General features: G+C 44.3%; 1 protein-coding gene across 6 annotated transcripts in view; it reads left to right on the forward strand.

The window, feature by feature from the left end:
• Positions 1–12,956, forward strand: part of LRRC8D (leucine rich repeat containing 8 VRAC subunit D) — an 86,874-nt gene that overhangs the window by 14,807 nt on the left and 59,111 nt on the right. The window contains exons 1-2 of one of the 6 annotated variants that reach the window (XM_006137297.4): positions 6,537–6,568; positions 6,952–7,058. The exons of 2 other annotated variants lie outside the window; for them this stretch is intronic. The gene's annotated coding sequence lies outside the window, so the exon portion shown is untranslated. Of the gene's footprint in view, positions 1–6,459; positions 6,569–6,951; positions 7,059–12,956 lie in introns of those variants that run through there. 3 more of the 6 variants (XM_075936448.1, XM_075936449.1, XM_075936450.1) reach the window with 3 other exon arrangements.

Raw genomic sequence — 12,956 nt, forward strand, 5'->3', positions numbered from 1 at the left:
GCTGCCAGGTTGGTCTCGTAGCGCTGCCCCTCGGGGCTGCGGGACCAACCCGGCAGCACCCCAGCTGCTCTTGGGGACGCCTGGGGCAGAGCAGCTGGAGAGCTGCCGGGTTGGTCCCGCAGCGCCAAAGGACGGCGCTGCGGGACCAACACGGCACGACCCCAGCTGCTCTGCCCCAGGGGTCCCCAATTCAGCCGCTGCTGAAACAGATCAGCGGCTGATTCCAGGAAGCCCGGGGCAGAGCTGCTCTGCCCGAGGAATCAACCCCGCAGCACCCCAGCTGCTTTGCCCCTGGCATCGGGATTCAGCCGCTGCTGAAACTGACCAGCAGCGTCAGTTTCACCAGCAGGCTGAATCCCAACGCCTGGGGCAGAGCAGCTGGGGTACTGCAGGGTTGGTCTCCTAGCGCCGCCCCTCGGCGCTGCGGGACCAACTCGGCAGCACCCCAGCTGCTCTATTTCAGGCATCCCCGATTCAGCAGAGCCGGACTATCGTAAGGGGGGCTATGAGGGGTCTGGGGTGGCATCCCCTCCCACCGCACTCCAGACCCCTCATAGCCCCCCTTTCTGATAGTCTGGCATATCTGATAATCCGGCACCCCGTGGGTCCTAAAGGTGCCGGATTATCAGAAGTTTACTGTACATACGTTTCAGAGAATGATTGTGTTACGTGAAAACGTGTTATGCGGGGTCAATTTTCCCATTGAAAATAATGGAAAAGGTGGGGTTTGTGTTTCAAGCAGTGGTGTCAAAGTCAATTTTCTGTTGGTGCTGAGTCGACAACGTCAACATTAGATGATGTAGATGGAACAGGGCTATCTTGTTCATCAGATGATCTTTTTTTAGGTTGAACATGAAGAAAACTTTTGATAGAGAGCTGCTTTGCTGTTTTTTGTTTTTCATTGTAAAGTTGCTGGTAGCAAGATATCGCGCTTTCTAAGCTTTTTGCTACTTTTGAGCTCCGTTCGCGATCAGGATCATTCTCATCAAAAATGTTTATTGCATCACTTATAAGCTTAAATGCTTCAGCCATAACTTTCATTGATAATGTTCGAATAACTGGCTCAGTATATTCAGGCTCATTTTCCAGCCGCTGCTCATCCAGAAGCTTTAACTCGTCGATAGACAACTCCTCCCCATGAGAGTCGAGCAACTCTTGCACATCATTAGCATCCACCTCCTCTAATCCTGCTTCATGGGCTAGGGCTACAATCTGCTTTTTAGCTTCAGCTATTTCAGTGTCAAACTCCCTAAACTCGTGAACACATGCAGGCCATATACGGCGCCAAACTGCGTTAAGGCAACTCGATGAAACTTCTGCCCAAGCCTCTGCTATAATATCTATAGCATCTTTAATGTTAAATTTTCTCCAGAATTCCTTGATTGTAGGCTTATTCTCCCCATCTGTCTCTCTTATAAGCCTAGCAAACATACGGCGCAAGTAATACGCCTTGAAAGCAGCTATTACTCCTTGATCAAGAGGTTGAATTAATGGGGTTGTATTGGGGGGTAAAAATAACACACGAATGTTTTCTGACAGATCAGTAAGGCAAGGAGGATGCCCTGGTGCATTATCTAGAAGAAGTAAAATTTTGAAAGCAAGATTTTCTTGCAAACAGTAGTCTTTCAACTCAGCAGTTAGGCGATTGCAGAAATAGTCTGTGAAGATGCTTGCAGTTACCCATGCTTTTGCATTAGATCTCCAAACAACAGGAAGATGATCCTTTGAATACCCAGCTAAAGCTCTAGGGTTGGCGGAACGGTAAACTACTACCGGCTTGAGCTTGCAATCCCCATTGGCATTGGTGCATAGCATCACAGTGATATGATCCTTTGCAGCCTTAAAACCAGGTGCATAAGCCTCATCATGAGAGAGATATGTGCGTGCTGGCATGCGCTTCCAGAAGAGTCCTGTTTTGTCCAGGTTAAACACCTGTTTAGATGAATAGCCACCTTCCTTTATAATAGCTTCAAATATCGCTGGGAATGATTCAGCAGCCTCCATGTCAGCAGCAGCAGCCTCTCCAGTTATTTTTATATTATGTAAGTTTGAACGCTTTTTAAAGCGTTCGAACCAACCATGACTTGCATTAAATGGCTTGGCATCAGTTTCATTCAATTCTATTTTAACGGCATCATATAAAGCTTTGGCTTTCTCCTGAATAACAGCCAAACTCATTGGCATCTTTCGTTGTGTTTGGTCTTCAATCCACATAGACAATAGCCTCTCCATATTTTCCATTAGGTTAGATCGCGTACGAACAACTTTCTTCACGCTTACTGGTGTTGCATTTTTACAACTTTCCTTAATTTTCTCAGCTTGGGCACGGATTGTGCGCACACTAGACTCATGCATATTCAAAGTGCGGGAGATGTCACAATTGCGTTCACCTTTTTCAATTCGCTTAATCACCTCAAGTTTCTCTTCTAATGTAAACGATTTTCTATGCTTCTTGCTTGCAGAAGCAGATGTATCACTTTCCTTACGCTTTCCACTCATGATAAGGGATACAGTAATAGACAGCAAGATACAGTATCTAATGTCGCGGTATGTTAGCACAAGATAAAACACGTGAGTGAGCAGAGGAGCACTGTTACCAGATGTACAGTGTACTCATCTGCTCATGAGTACAGTACAGTAAAACTCCCAATAAGGCATCAGCTGGAACCCAGAAGTACTCTGGTCAGCTGCGCTCTCAGCGGGGCTGCTGAGAGCTGCATGTGCGCTTGTGGCTCCAGCCTGCACTTGTTAGCAGCCGGGACCAGGACATAAGGTTGCGGGAGAAAGGGGACTGAGTTACATCAGGGAGGGGAGGTATTTGGCTCTGGGGAAGGGAAGGGGAGGAGAGGGGACGGGGGCTTAGGTTGGGAGTACAGTATGCTCCTGTGACGGGTCTACCGGGATCTGCGCTGCATCCGACAAGGGTGGGTCACCGGGGAACAGTGCGGCGAGAGGCAAACCCTCCACCGCTTTGCAGGGAGGTGGGGAAAGCCCTGCACGGCCGCCAGCGACAGGCCGGTCGGGGAAACCTAGCTGCTGGCCTGCAAGCAGGGGCAGAGGAGAGGGAGCGAGGCGTCCGGTGGGGGTGAGGAGGAAGTCTCCAGGGAATGGCGTGGCAAGTGGCGAACCCTCCGCCACTGCAGGGAGGCAGGGCAAGCCCTGCGCAGCCGCCAGTGACAGGCCAGCTGGGGAAACCGTGTTATTTTGGGGATGGTTGTGTTATTCAAAAAATGTCCCCCCCCCCCCAAAAAAAATCGTGCTATCGCAAAAACATGTTAAGCGGGCACATGTTGAATGAGTAAAAAGCATTCAAGGCTGTTGGAATGGCACATCTCCGACTTATTGCCCACCCCTGGGCTAGATCATACCATTCTGCAAGTGGAGGGTGTGGGGATTCTGTTTTTTTAGATCTAACCTAATTTCATAATTGGAAATAAGGTCTCCATGTCTAAGACACCATCCAAACATGCGAGTTGCACCAGTTCAACTAAAATCAATTTTAAACAATCCTAATGTAATTAAACTCATGCAAATACCTTGTGTAGATGCACACCACATCATTTTGACCAATATTGACATAGCTTGTATCTACATTTCCTGATGCAAAGTAAATCAATATAAATAAGGTTTAAACCAAACACAATGTCACTAGAGTATTTTGCACCATTTAATTATATCACTTTAAAATTGCCTGTTCAGTTAAACTGGCACTATGGATGCAGAGACCAGGCTAGAGAAACACTGCTTGGGCAGTCTTCAGGGATGCCACCCTCTCTGGATTTCTGTGGATAAAGAGAGAATTGATGGTTTCAACACTTTCATTTGCCACTTCTCCCAAGCATTCTGTTCATATATTTCATGCACCCCTTTTAAAGGCTTCATCAAAGGCAATCACATTTGTCTGACCATATTTTTACCTGCCAGATGACCAAGTTTGCATAGCCTTGCATTGAACTACTCAGTCTGGGGTATAATGTGGTAACAACCCCAAAGGAGGCAGGGAACATGGACTCATTGGTACCTGATTAACTGCAGGTAATTACAGAAGCTGCTAAAAGAACTAGCTAATGGTAACCATTTAAAGCCTTCCAAACCATTCTCTCCCAATACCTTTTAAAATAGTGATGCTCTGAATGTCTTATTTGCCAGAAACAGAGTAAATAAGAATGAGGGATCATGGGGACCCTCTGTAGGGAATGGAGGAACTCACAGATCCCCTAGTGTATTTGACAACACTCTGTATATATAGTCACTTTCCCTGTTTCCTCTTACATCTGTATTCAGTGAGTTTTCCCTGGCAGGAGGAAACCAGCCTTTTTTTTTTTTTTTTTTTTTTTTTTAAAGTGGTAGTAGAACCACAAGCATTGGTGGGTGAATGAGACCGATGGAAGAGCTTGAGCTATTTTTAACATGTTGAAATTTGCTTACAAAATATTTTTGGAAGCTTCATACCTTCCCCACAAAAATGAAATGTTCTTTCCCCCTGCATAAATTACTTCATCAGTGTTTGAAAAATCAGTAGCTATACTTGTACAGTGATTGCTATAAAAATAAGTAGTATTAGCAAACCTAACAAATAGAAAGATTTGATGACAAATGGAAAAATGAATGGCTGTATATATAAAAATCTGAGGACAGGTGTATATATTCCACATGCAGGCAGTGTTATAAAGGAATATATAATAGTTGAGTAACCGATAAGAATTAATGAGGTTACTAGACTATTCAATTAACTGATATTTTAGCATCCCTATAACTCAGTGTATGTTTTAGGTACAGATCAGGGTTATGCCAGTGTAGCCTGGTAGGTATGTGAGTACACCTCCTCCCACCTGCTCTGTTTAATGGTTAAATGAAGTTTAACCGGCTAACTGATTAAATGGGATTTTACATCCCTAATAGCTAGTAGTCTCCATAGTGTAGTAGACATACCTTTAATGGTAGGAACTGCAGAGAAGGCTCTTGCCCTTATCTTGACAATTATGGAAAAAGGAAGATTATTTTTATCGTGAGATTTCTAGTATTTTTCTTAAAGCCTCATGTCCTGCTTACATGAGGCTTTCATTTTAAAATAAAAGATGTTTCTAGCTATGGTGGTTGTGGTCAAACGTTTGATCATGTGACTGAAGAGAACCCTAAAGCCTCAAACACCTGATCACAAATAAAAGAAGCCAAAATGTATTTTAAAAAAAAAAAGCTCATGATATTTTGGGGGCTGTCTTTCATGGCTTTTGAATGTTGGGATTGGCAATACTGGGGGAGGTTTTAGATAAATGTGGGATTAATAAGCCTGGAGCAAGATCATTATTATATTTTTTAAAATAAAGATAAAATAAGGAAGACACTTTTGAACTGGTACCCAAGATTCCTGGGATTATTTGCAGATGGTGATGTGGTCCTGCTTCTTGTTGCATGCTTGATTATTTTGTTAGTTATGTATATTGTAATGGCCCAGTGTAGACACTTATTCTGGAATAGCTACTTTTGGAATACTTCCAAGTGTAGACAAGCTGTGGGGGAAGGGGAGGAGAATGCAGCTGATGACAGCACAAAGGAGGGTTTAGGCAGGAGGGGAAGAGGTCCTAGGGCCTACTCAATGAGGTTGCCTTTTCTACCACAGCTGCAATCTCCCTCCTTCCTACAGTGAGCAGTTGATGCAGCATAACAGGATGTAAAAGGCGTGGATTTAACTGTCACAACAGATTAACGGGCCGTGTTACAGCATTCTCTAAAGAGCTGGGCAGCTCATAAACATGCATCATCTTGCATCTTCCCAGTTCCTGATTTTTTTTTTTTTCATTCTTCAGAGTTCGCGCCTTCTACAAAGCGGTTAACCTATTGCTCGGTCTAGCTTGGCTGCCCTCCTGGGCATGCCAGACCCCTTCAAGTAGAGCGTCTACCACCACTCGCGCCTTAAGCCTGGCCATGCGCTAGCGAGGGCTCCACCGTGCCCCTATGCCCCCGCGAGCTTTGCCAGCGCCGCTCCCGCGCATGCTTGGGCTAGCCCCGGCTGTGTTTTTACAAGCCGCGGCGAGGTGTCCCTGCTTTAGTGTGCGAGTGAGCGTGACTGATGGGTCGGGGAGCGCCCGCGAGCCTGCCCGCGTGCAGCAGCTACGCCTCGCTGTCTGGTGCATGTCTCGGCAGAGCCGGGACCGCTCGCGTGGCACAGGCAGCCTTTGTCTCCGGGGAGCAATTACTGCAGCCCGCTCTGGCGGCCAGCGCCTCGGGGCCGTGACAGCCCCGGCCAAGGCGCTTTGCAGGGTGCAGACGTCCGCTGTTTCCTACCCTCCGGCTCCGGCTGCGCTCCAGACGCGGCGGCTGCAAACTTTAGGGACGGCGCGAGGCGGCGGGGTTCCGTGGCGGGGGTGGGCGCGAGCCCGCGCAGCGCCGGGCGGAGGTAGCGCGGGCAGCGGGAGGACCATGGCACCGCGGGCTTCCTCTCGCTCTCTTGTCGCGCAGGGAGCGCCAGGCTGGCGGAGATGAGGGCGTGACTCGCCGCCGCTGGCCTGCCGGCAGCCCGAGCCGGGGCCGGTTGCAGCAGGCGGCAGGAGCAGCGCAGCCGGATCAGGTGAGGGGGGAGAGAGGGAGGAGCGGTAGATGCAGCCGCTGCCAGCCCCCCGCTCTTTGCGGCCATTCCCGTATTGCTCGGCAGCGGGAGGTCCGTGCCCTTGGCCGCTGCCTTGGGCAGCTGGCGCTGGCAGCGCGCAAGGGGCTGCGCTGGGGGCGGGCGGGCACCTTGTTTTCCTGGCGCAGGACCTCGCACTGAGCATGCTTCTGCCTGCGGCCCGCTCGCTCCAGCCTCTGATCGCCGCCGCAGCTCCCAGCCCTTTGTTCCCGCAGCCTCCCGGAGTAGCTTCTCGCCAGCGGGCCGGCGGCTTCAGGACAATAGGGGGGCGAAGGGGGAGGGGGGCGCTGCGGAGGGAAGAGACACTTACGTGTGACTTTGTTCAGTTTGCAGATGACTGAGCACGGCGCGAGCCCCGGGCTGTCATGTGTTGTTCAGGCAGCCATCTGAGCTAGGGCTGAGCTAGCCGGCCTCGGCTGCCTGTGTGGAAGCAGTAAGTTACCTTTAGTCTTACCCAGGCAGAGCCCAGTGCTTCTGCCTTTCTCAGCTGTCAGCCGCAACGAACTGGGAGTTACAGCCGCGGATCTAGACTTCTCTGGGTTAAGCCGCTGGGTGATTGATGCTCTTTGACCATGCCCTGTTGGGTGCAGTTCTTGTGATGGGCAAGCGACACAGGCCTGTAGGCTCTGCTGTCATCTCCCTTCCACCTGCAGGCTCCCAAGCAGACTTCCCATTCCTTCAGCTGCATGAGGTGGGACCCTGCTTCCCCATCTACATCTTGCCAAAGGCAAAAGTGAGCAGCTTCTCTCTAGAAATAAATTGGAAATAACGATATTTGGCGAGCAGGTTGTGCTGTCCTTTGAAAATCCAGCGTTAGAATAATGGTGATAATGAGTGTGAATAATATGGGGAGGGAGGGTGTTGTAAGAGTTATTCTGAGTGGTGGGAATAAATACATCAGTAGAATGGTGATTACTCTATATGCTCTAAGCAGCATTTGTTATAAACAGGATTGTTATTGCATGGAGTAGGCAATAAAAGGGCATGTAAAATGTGTGGGATTATTCTCTGTACTTTATGGAAAGCCCTATTTAGCATTTTGTTATACAGCATGTATATGGCAGCTTGCCATGTGTTTGGAGGATATTGCAGAAAATATGCTTTATTTATAGTGAAATACATTTAATAAACAGAAGTAAGCACAATGGATGTCAAATAAGCATGCCTATATATTCTTTTCGCTGACTCATTACTTTTCAGAAGTACTGCTTGCTCTGTCTCCTAAATGACACGGAAATGTAACTAATGCAAGGCATGACCAGTGTAAGCGTTAGGAAATGGCTTTGATGGGCACAGGTTTGGTGTACCCTACCAATTTGCATTGGTATACCTACATCAGAGGGTGTGGAAAACCCAGACTTCTGAGCGATGTAGTTATAGCAACCTAACTTCTCGTATAGACGGTGTTATGATGGTGAAAGAGCCTCTCCCATCAATATAGTTACTGCCTTTTAGGGCAATAGTGTACCCTATGCTATTGACAGCATAGGTATTGTCTTCAGTAAGCACTACAGCAGTGCTATGAGAGTAGACAAGCCCATAGGTACCTTTTAAATCTTTTTTCATTCCTTTGTTTGATAGCAGGTATAGCTGTTTCACCAAATTTACTCCTTGGTGTCCAAGCGCTAGATATTCTGTGATAAGCATTTCAGCCATATAAAGCGTTGTGCAATGATTGGAATACTCGTGGGGCATGAAAATGAGAAGAGAATGTAACGTCCATGAAAATGCAATTTGTTGCTGATGTAATCATGATTTACATCTCTTTTAGCTTGGATACAGTTGGATTGCTGAGTGCAGGAGAAGACAGGCTCTTGGCGTAGGTAAAGCAGAGTGAACTGGCAAATAAAAGGAGATGGGTACTCTGTATTGAAGAGTATATAGGGACTGTATATTAAAGATTACATAGCAGGCTTGTGGTAGTGACATAAGGGCAATTCAGTATTATTGCAAGATCTCAAATGTTTGAGTATAGGAGGAACCTAGAGTATTTGACAGCATTATTAAAATTGAGGTATGCTCACCCTTCCATGCCCCAACTTAATTCTGCCATAAAGTTGTTTCTAGGCAATAGGCACTGTTTGCAGCATCTTCAACTCCCAGATTTGCATGATTTTATGATATAGAACCTTCAGTTATTCTTGATTTTTAGGGGGAGCTGTATGATTTTTAGGGGGAGCTCCCAAAAATGAAGTCCATAACATCTAATTTTTTAAGCAACTTGGCTACATTGTCTGCTTGATATGCCCACAGCAGACACAGCTATGATTCCTTTGGTGTACTATATGTTCTGGTGGTGACCTGATGACATGGCCATAACTGCAGAAAGTCCTTTTTGCTGCATCATTGGTGTGTGTTACATCAGTAGGGCCCTGGCCCCCAACTTACAGCATCCCCATGTTCTGTAGCTAGACTTAAACATCAGGGAACACAACTTACATTGGCCACCTCCTTTCATGTCTAATTGACACCTGGATTATGGTAATGCAGTTCACTAGCTGTTTGGATGGCAAAATCTGAATCAAGGCTCTGTTGTCAAATTGTAAGTACAAATTATAAGTTTCAGTACACTTTCATTTGAGAGCTGTTTAAATATTGAAGAGTGGTTTTCTATTTTGTCAGAATTATTTTATTCTGTATGTAATGGGAAATGTACAGCACAAACTTCAGCGATATAATGTTACTGGAGAGTTAAGGAATGTGAAATATAAGAGCTAGAGTGGTGCTTGGCAGTTACAGATCTTTTAGTTTTAATTAAAACGTTTTAGGACAAGAAAAAATGTGTTGTGACTATAAACTAAGAATGTGTGCTTACAAACAAAAGTTTCACATTGCCAGGAAACTTTGTTGGGTTTATCTATGTAGCTGTGTAAACATGATAATCTTGCAGCATAATCCAATTTCTGAAGAAAAAAATTACAAAATAGCTGGATGGTCTCAATTATTTTTGACAGTTGCTATCCCTTTAATTTAAAAAAATCAGATATAATAGTGGCAAGGCTACAGATGCTTTGGCTTAATAGGAACTAGTATGCTTAGGTCCCCATTCTGCAAAGGCTAAGATATGCACTTAATTTGATGCCCATGAAAAGTCCCAAGTGTGTCAATGGGGGGGCTACTAATATATATATATGTGTGTGTGTGTGTGTGTGTGTGTGTGTGTGAAATCTGAGCATAAGTCTTTGCAGGATCACAGCCTTAGTGTACATCTAAGCATAAAAATTTGCAAGAAAATTATCAAGGCACAATGTTTATGGTTTATATACTGTGGGGGGCCCGTTCTCAGTCACATTTTTTGGTCAGACATCCCACAGCATTTTATCTGTTCACTGGATTTGAATTTATTTAATGTTAATTTGGTTCACATGTATATATGTATTTACAGAGATGGTTCATTTAAATGGTCTGTTGCAAAACTTAAGAGCAGTCTACACTAGAGAGATGCCTGATGAATGTGTTCTGTGCTGATGGGAGGGAGCTCTCCCATTGGCATCATAAAACCACCTCTAGGAGAGGTGGTAGTTATGTTGGCAGGAGAAACTTGCTCACATATAATAAGCACATACACAACTCTTAAACATTATGGGGCTAGTTGAAGCATGAGTGAGACAAATTTAACCAACATAAGTGGTAGTGTCTACAAGCCTGTAGCCTTTGCATTTTCAATTAAATTTGCAATTGAGGCCATGTCTACTTATGTCAGCAAAACTTATGTTGCTCTGGGGTGTGAATAAGTCATCTCCCCCTAACCTGACGTAAGTTTTGCCTGCATAAATGGTGCTGTGCACAGTGTTGTGTTGGCAAGAGAGCTGTTGGCATAGAGAAGTTACACGAGTGCTCTTACAGTGCCACAGTTGCATGGCATGGGTACCACTGTGCTGCTGTAAGCTCACTAGTGTAGATATGGTCTCAGTCTCACAGAAGCCCAGTATGGTTAAGGAAAGGCAAGCTCATTTCTGGTACGCACAAAGAAGGCTTGATAGTGGAAGGAAATGGAGAATGCTCTGTAACTGGGGGGAACACAAACTAACATTCTTTTCATTCAGTGACTGGATTCCTGCCCTACAGGGAAGAGGTAGTGGCTCATTTACTTGGAAACATCTGTCCAAGTGACATGGTGGTGTGTCTTAGTCACAGAGTTTGAAGGCAGCGAGAAGGTGTAAGTAAAATAACTGCATAATAGGATGAGGGGATTATTGAATCATTACTAGAACCTATATGTCTATATGCAAGATCTCACGTACTCCACATGCAAGCTGACCTAAATCCTGCAAGTAGGCCCTTTAGCTACTGCATCGGTTTGATGTTGCAGACTGGAAATTCTGCAGCAGAACTTGGATACAAATTGGAGATATTTATTTAAATAAAAATGAATAATGCAGCTAGTTTGTTATACCTTGAGCGAGTTTCTTTGCTTGCTTGCTTTTTTTAAATATGAAAGTCAATGTTATTCTGCCTTTATACAATCTGTATTAAAACTGGCAAGTCAGTTCTGTTGTTGTAAAGCTGTCATGGGAAAAGTGGCAGATTTTTGCTGCTGGGTAGGATACATTTTGGTCATCTTGCACCAGATAAAGCATGAGAGGCAGTTTCAATTTGAGAGAACTACATAGCACATTTTGTTTGCTAAAATGATCAGCAGTGAAAATAAACACTGATATTTAAATAATCACTGTAGGGTTTCAGGATTAACAACCCATTGAGGTACATGGAGCAGTTACATGTATGAGCGAGTGTTTTTCAAACAATCTGCAGATGTGGGAAGACTCCTCTTGGATGGTCTGTTCTGGAAATTTATGTCGACATAGGATGTGATGTGATGTGATCCTTCAGGGATGTGAAAAGTCTGCATTCTTGAGAAATGTAGCTAAGCAGATCTAACTCCCAGTGGAAACAGTGCTAGGTAGACAGAAAAATTCTTCCATCAATCTAGCTGGTGCATCTCAGGGAAGAGGATTACTTATGCTGGCAGGAGAAAGCTCCTGTTGGCGTAGATGGTGTCTACACTGAAGGAGCACAACTCAGTGTTGCAGTTGCACTACTGGAGCATTTTAAATGTAGATGTAACCTAAGGGTGTCCATAGCCGCAGTGATGAGTGTGATTATAAGAATCCAAACAGAAACCAAAAAACAGTGTCAAGTTACATTCTGCTTGTGTGTGTGTGGAGAGAGATTGTCAGTATTGTTATATCAGTTAACTGTGTGACTCTTGTATAACTCTAGTGTTGATGCAGTTATACCACTGTACCATATTTCCCTTCCTGTATCAAAATAAAGTATATTACAATACTGATACAAGTGCATCCACAAATGGGAATTATACTGATTGTAACTATATTGTATATTTGCAGCAATGGAACTTTTTATGTAGAGGAGGCTTTGGAAGGTTTTCTTTGCAACTATATAATTATTAGAAATTTATATTTTAAAACTTATAAAAATGGGCTGCTTCTGTGACTGCAGAATAGTGGCTTTGGAAGTTATCATCAAACTTAAAAAAATCAGTGACCAAATTTCATGTGCTGAAATCTCAGTGGTGGTGGGCTGAGGAAGGTAATAAGAACAAAATGGCCTGTGGATAAAAAGCAATTCTGTCTGTCTTCTGTCACCCTGCACAATGTAAGCTTTCTGCACCTTGTGAGTCTAGGATTGCACAATACAGAATATTGGTATTCCCATGCGAGAGCGAAATAAATCTGATGGTTTGCTTGGTAAATGCATCAATAGCAAAGTCAATGTATATTTGGTGTCCTGAGTCAGCCTTCTGTAATTTGCTTATGTAACACCAATTTTAGTCTGTATTGATGGGCTATTTTATTTCATGTGTCTAAGCCATGTGAAACTTTGTCTGCAAGGAATAGTGAAAATGGAAGGAGATTGTAGTCTGCTAAAACAACAGCTACAGTCATTTGTGCTGTTAACACCAGTTTCCAGAAGAAGGAAAAGTGGTGGAAGTACCGGTACCAAAGATGTATTTAATAGGGCTGTCAAACAATTAAAAATTAATTGCGATTAATCACAGGATTTAAAAAATAATTCACAATTATTTGCAGTTCACGCTGTTAAAGAATGATTATAAATATTTTTTGATGTTTTCTGCACTTTCATATATATTGACTTCAGTTACCACGTAGAATACAAATTATATAGTGTTCATTTTATATTTTTTCATTATGGATATTAATGAAAGATAAACATTCAGTTCACTTAATACAAATGCTGTAATGCAGTATATTTATTGTGAAAGTGTAATTTATAAATGTAGAATTATTATTTTTCTATCACTGCACTCAAAAACAAAACGTATAGCCTGCAAGTCCGGCTCAATCCT

The sequence above is a fragment of the Pelodiscus sinensis genome, chromosome 9 (assembly GCF_049634645.1).
Source record: "Pelodiscus sinensis isolate JC-2024 chromosome 9, ASM4963464v1, whole genome shotgun sequence".
Lineage (NCBI taxonomy): Eukaryota > Metazoa > Chordata > Testudines > Trionychidae > Pelodiscus > Pelodiscus sinensis.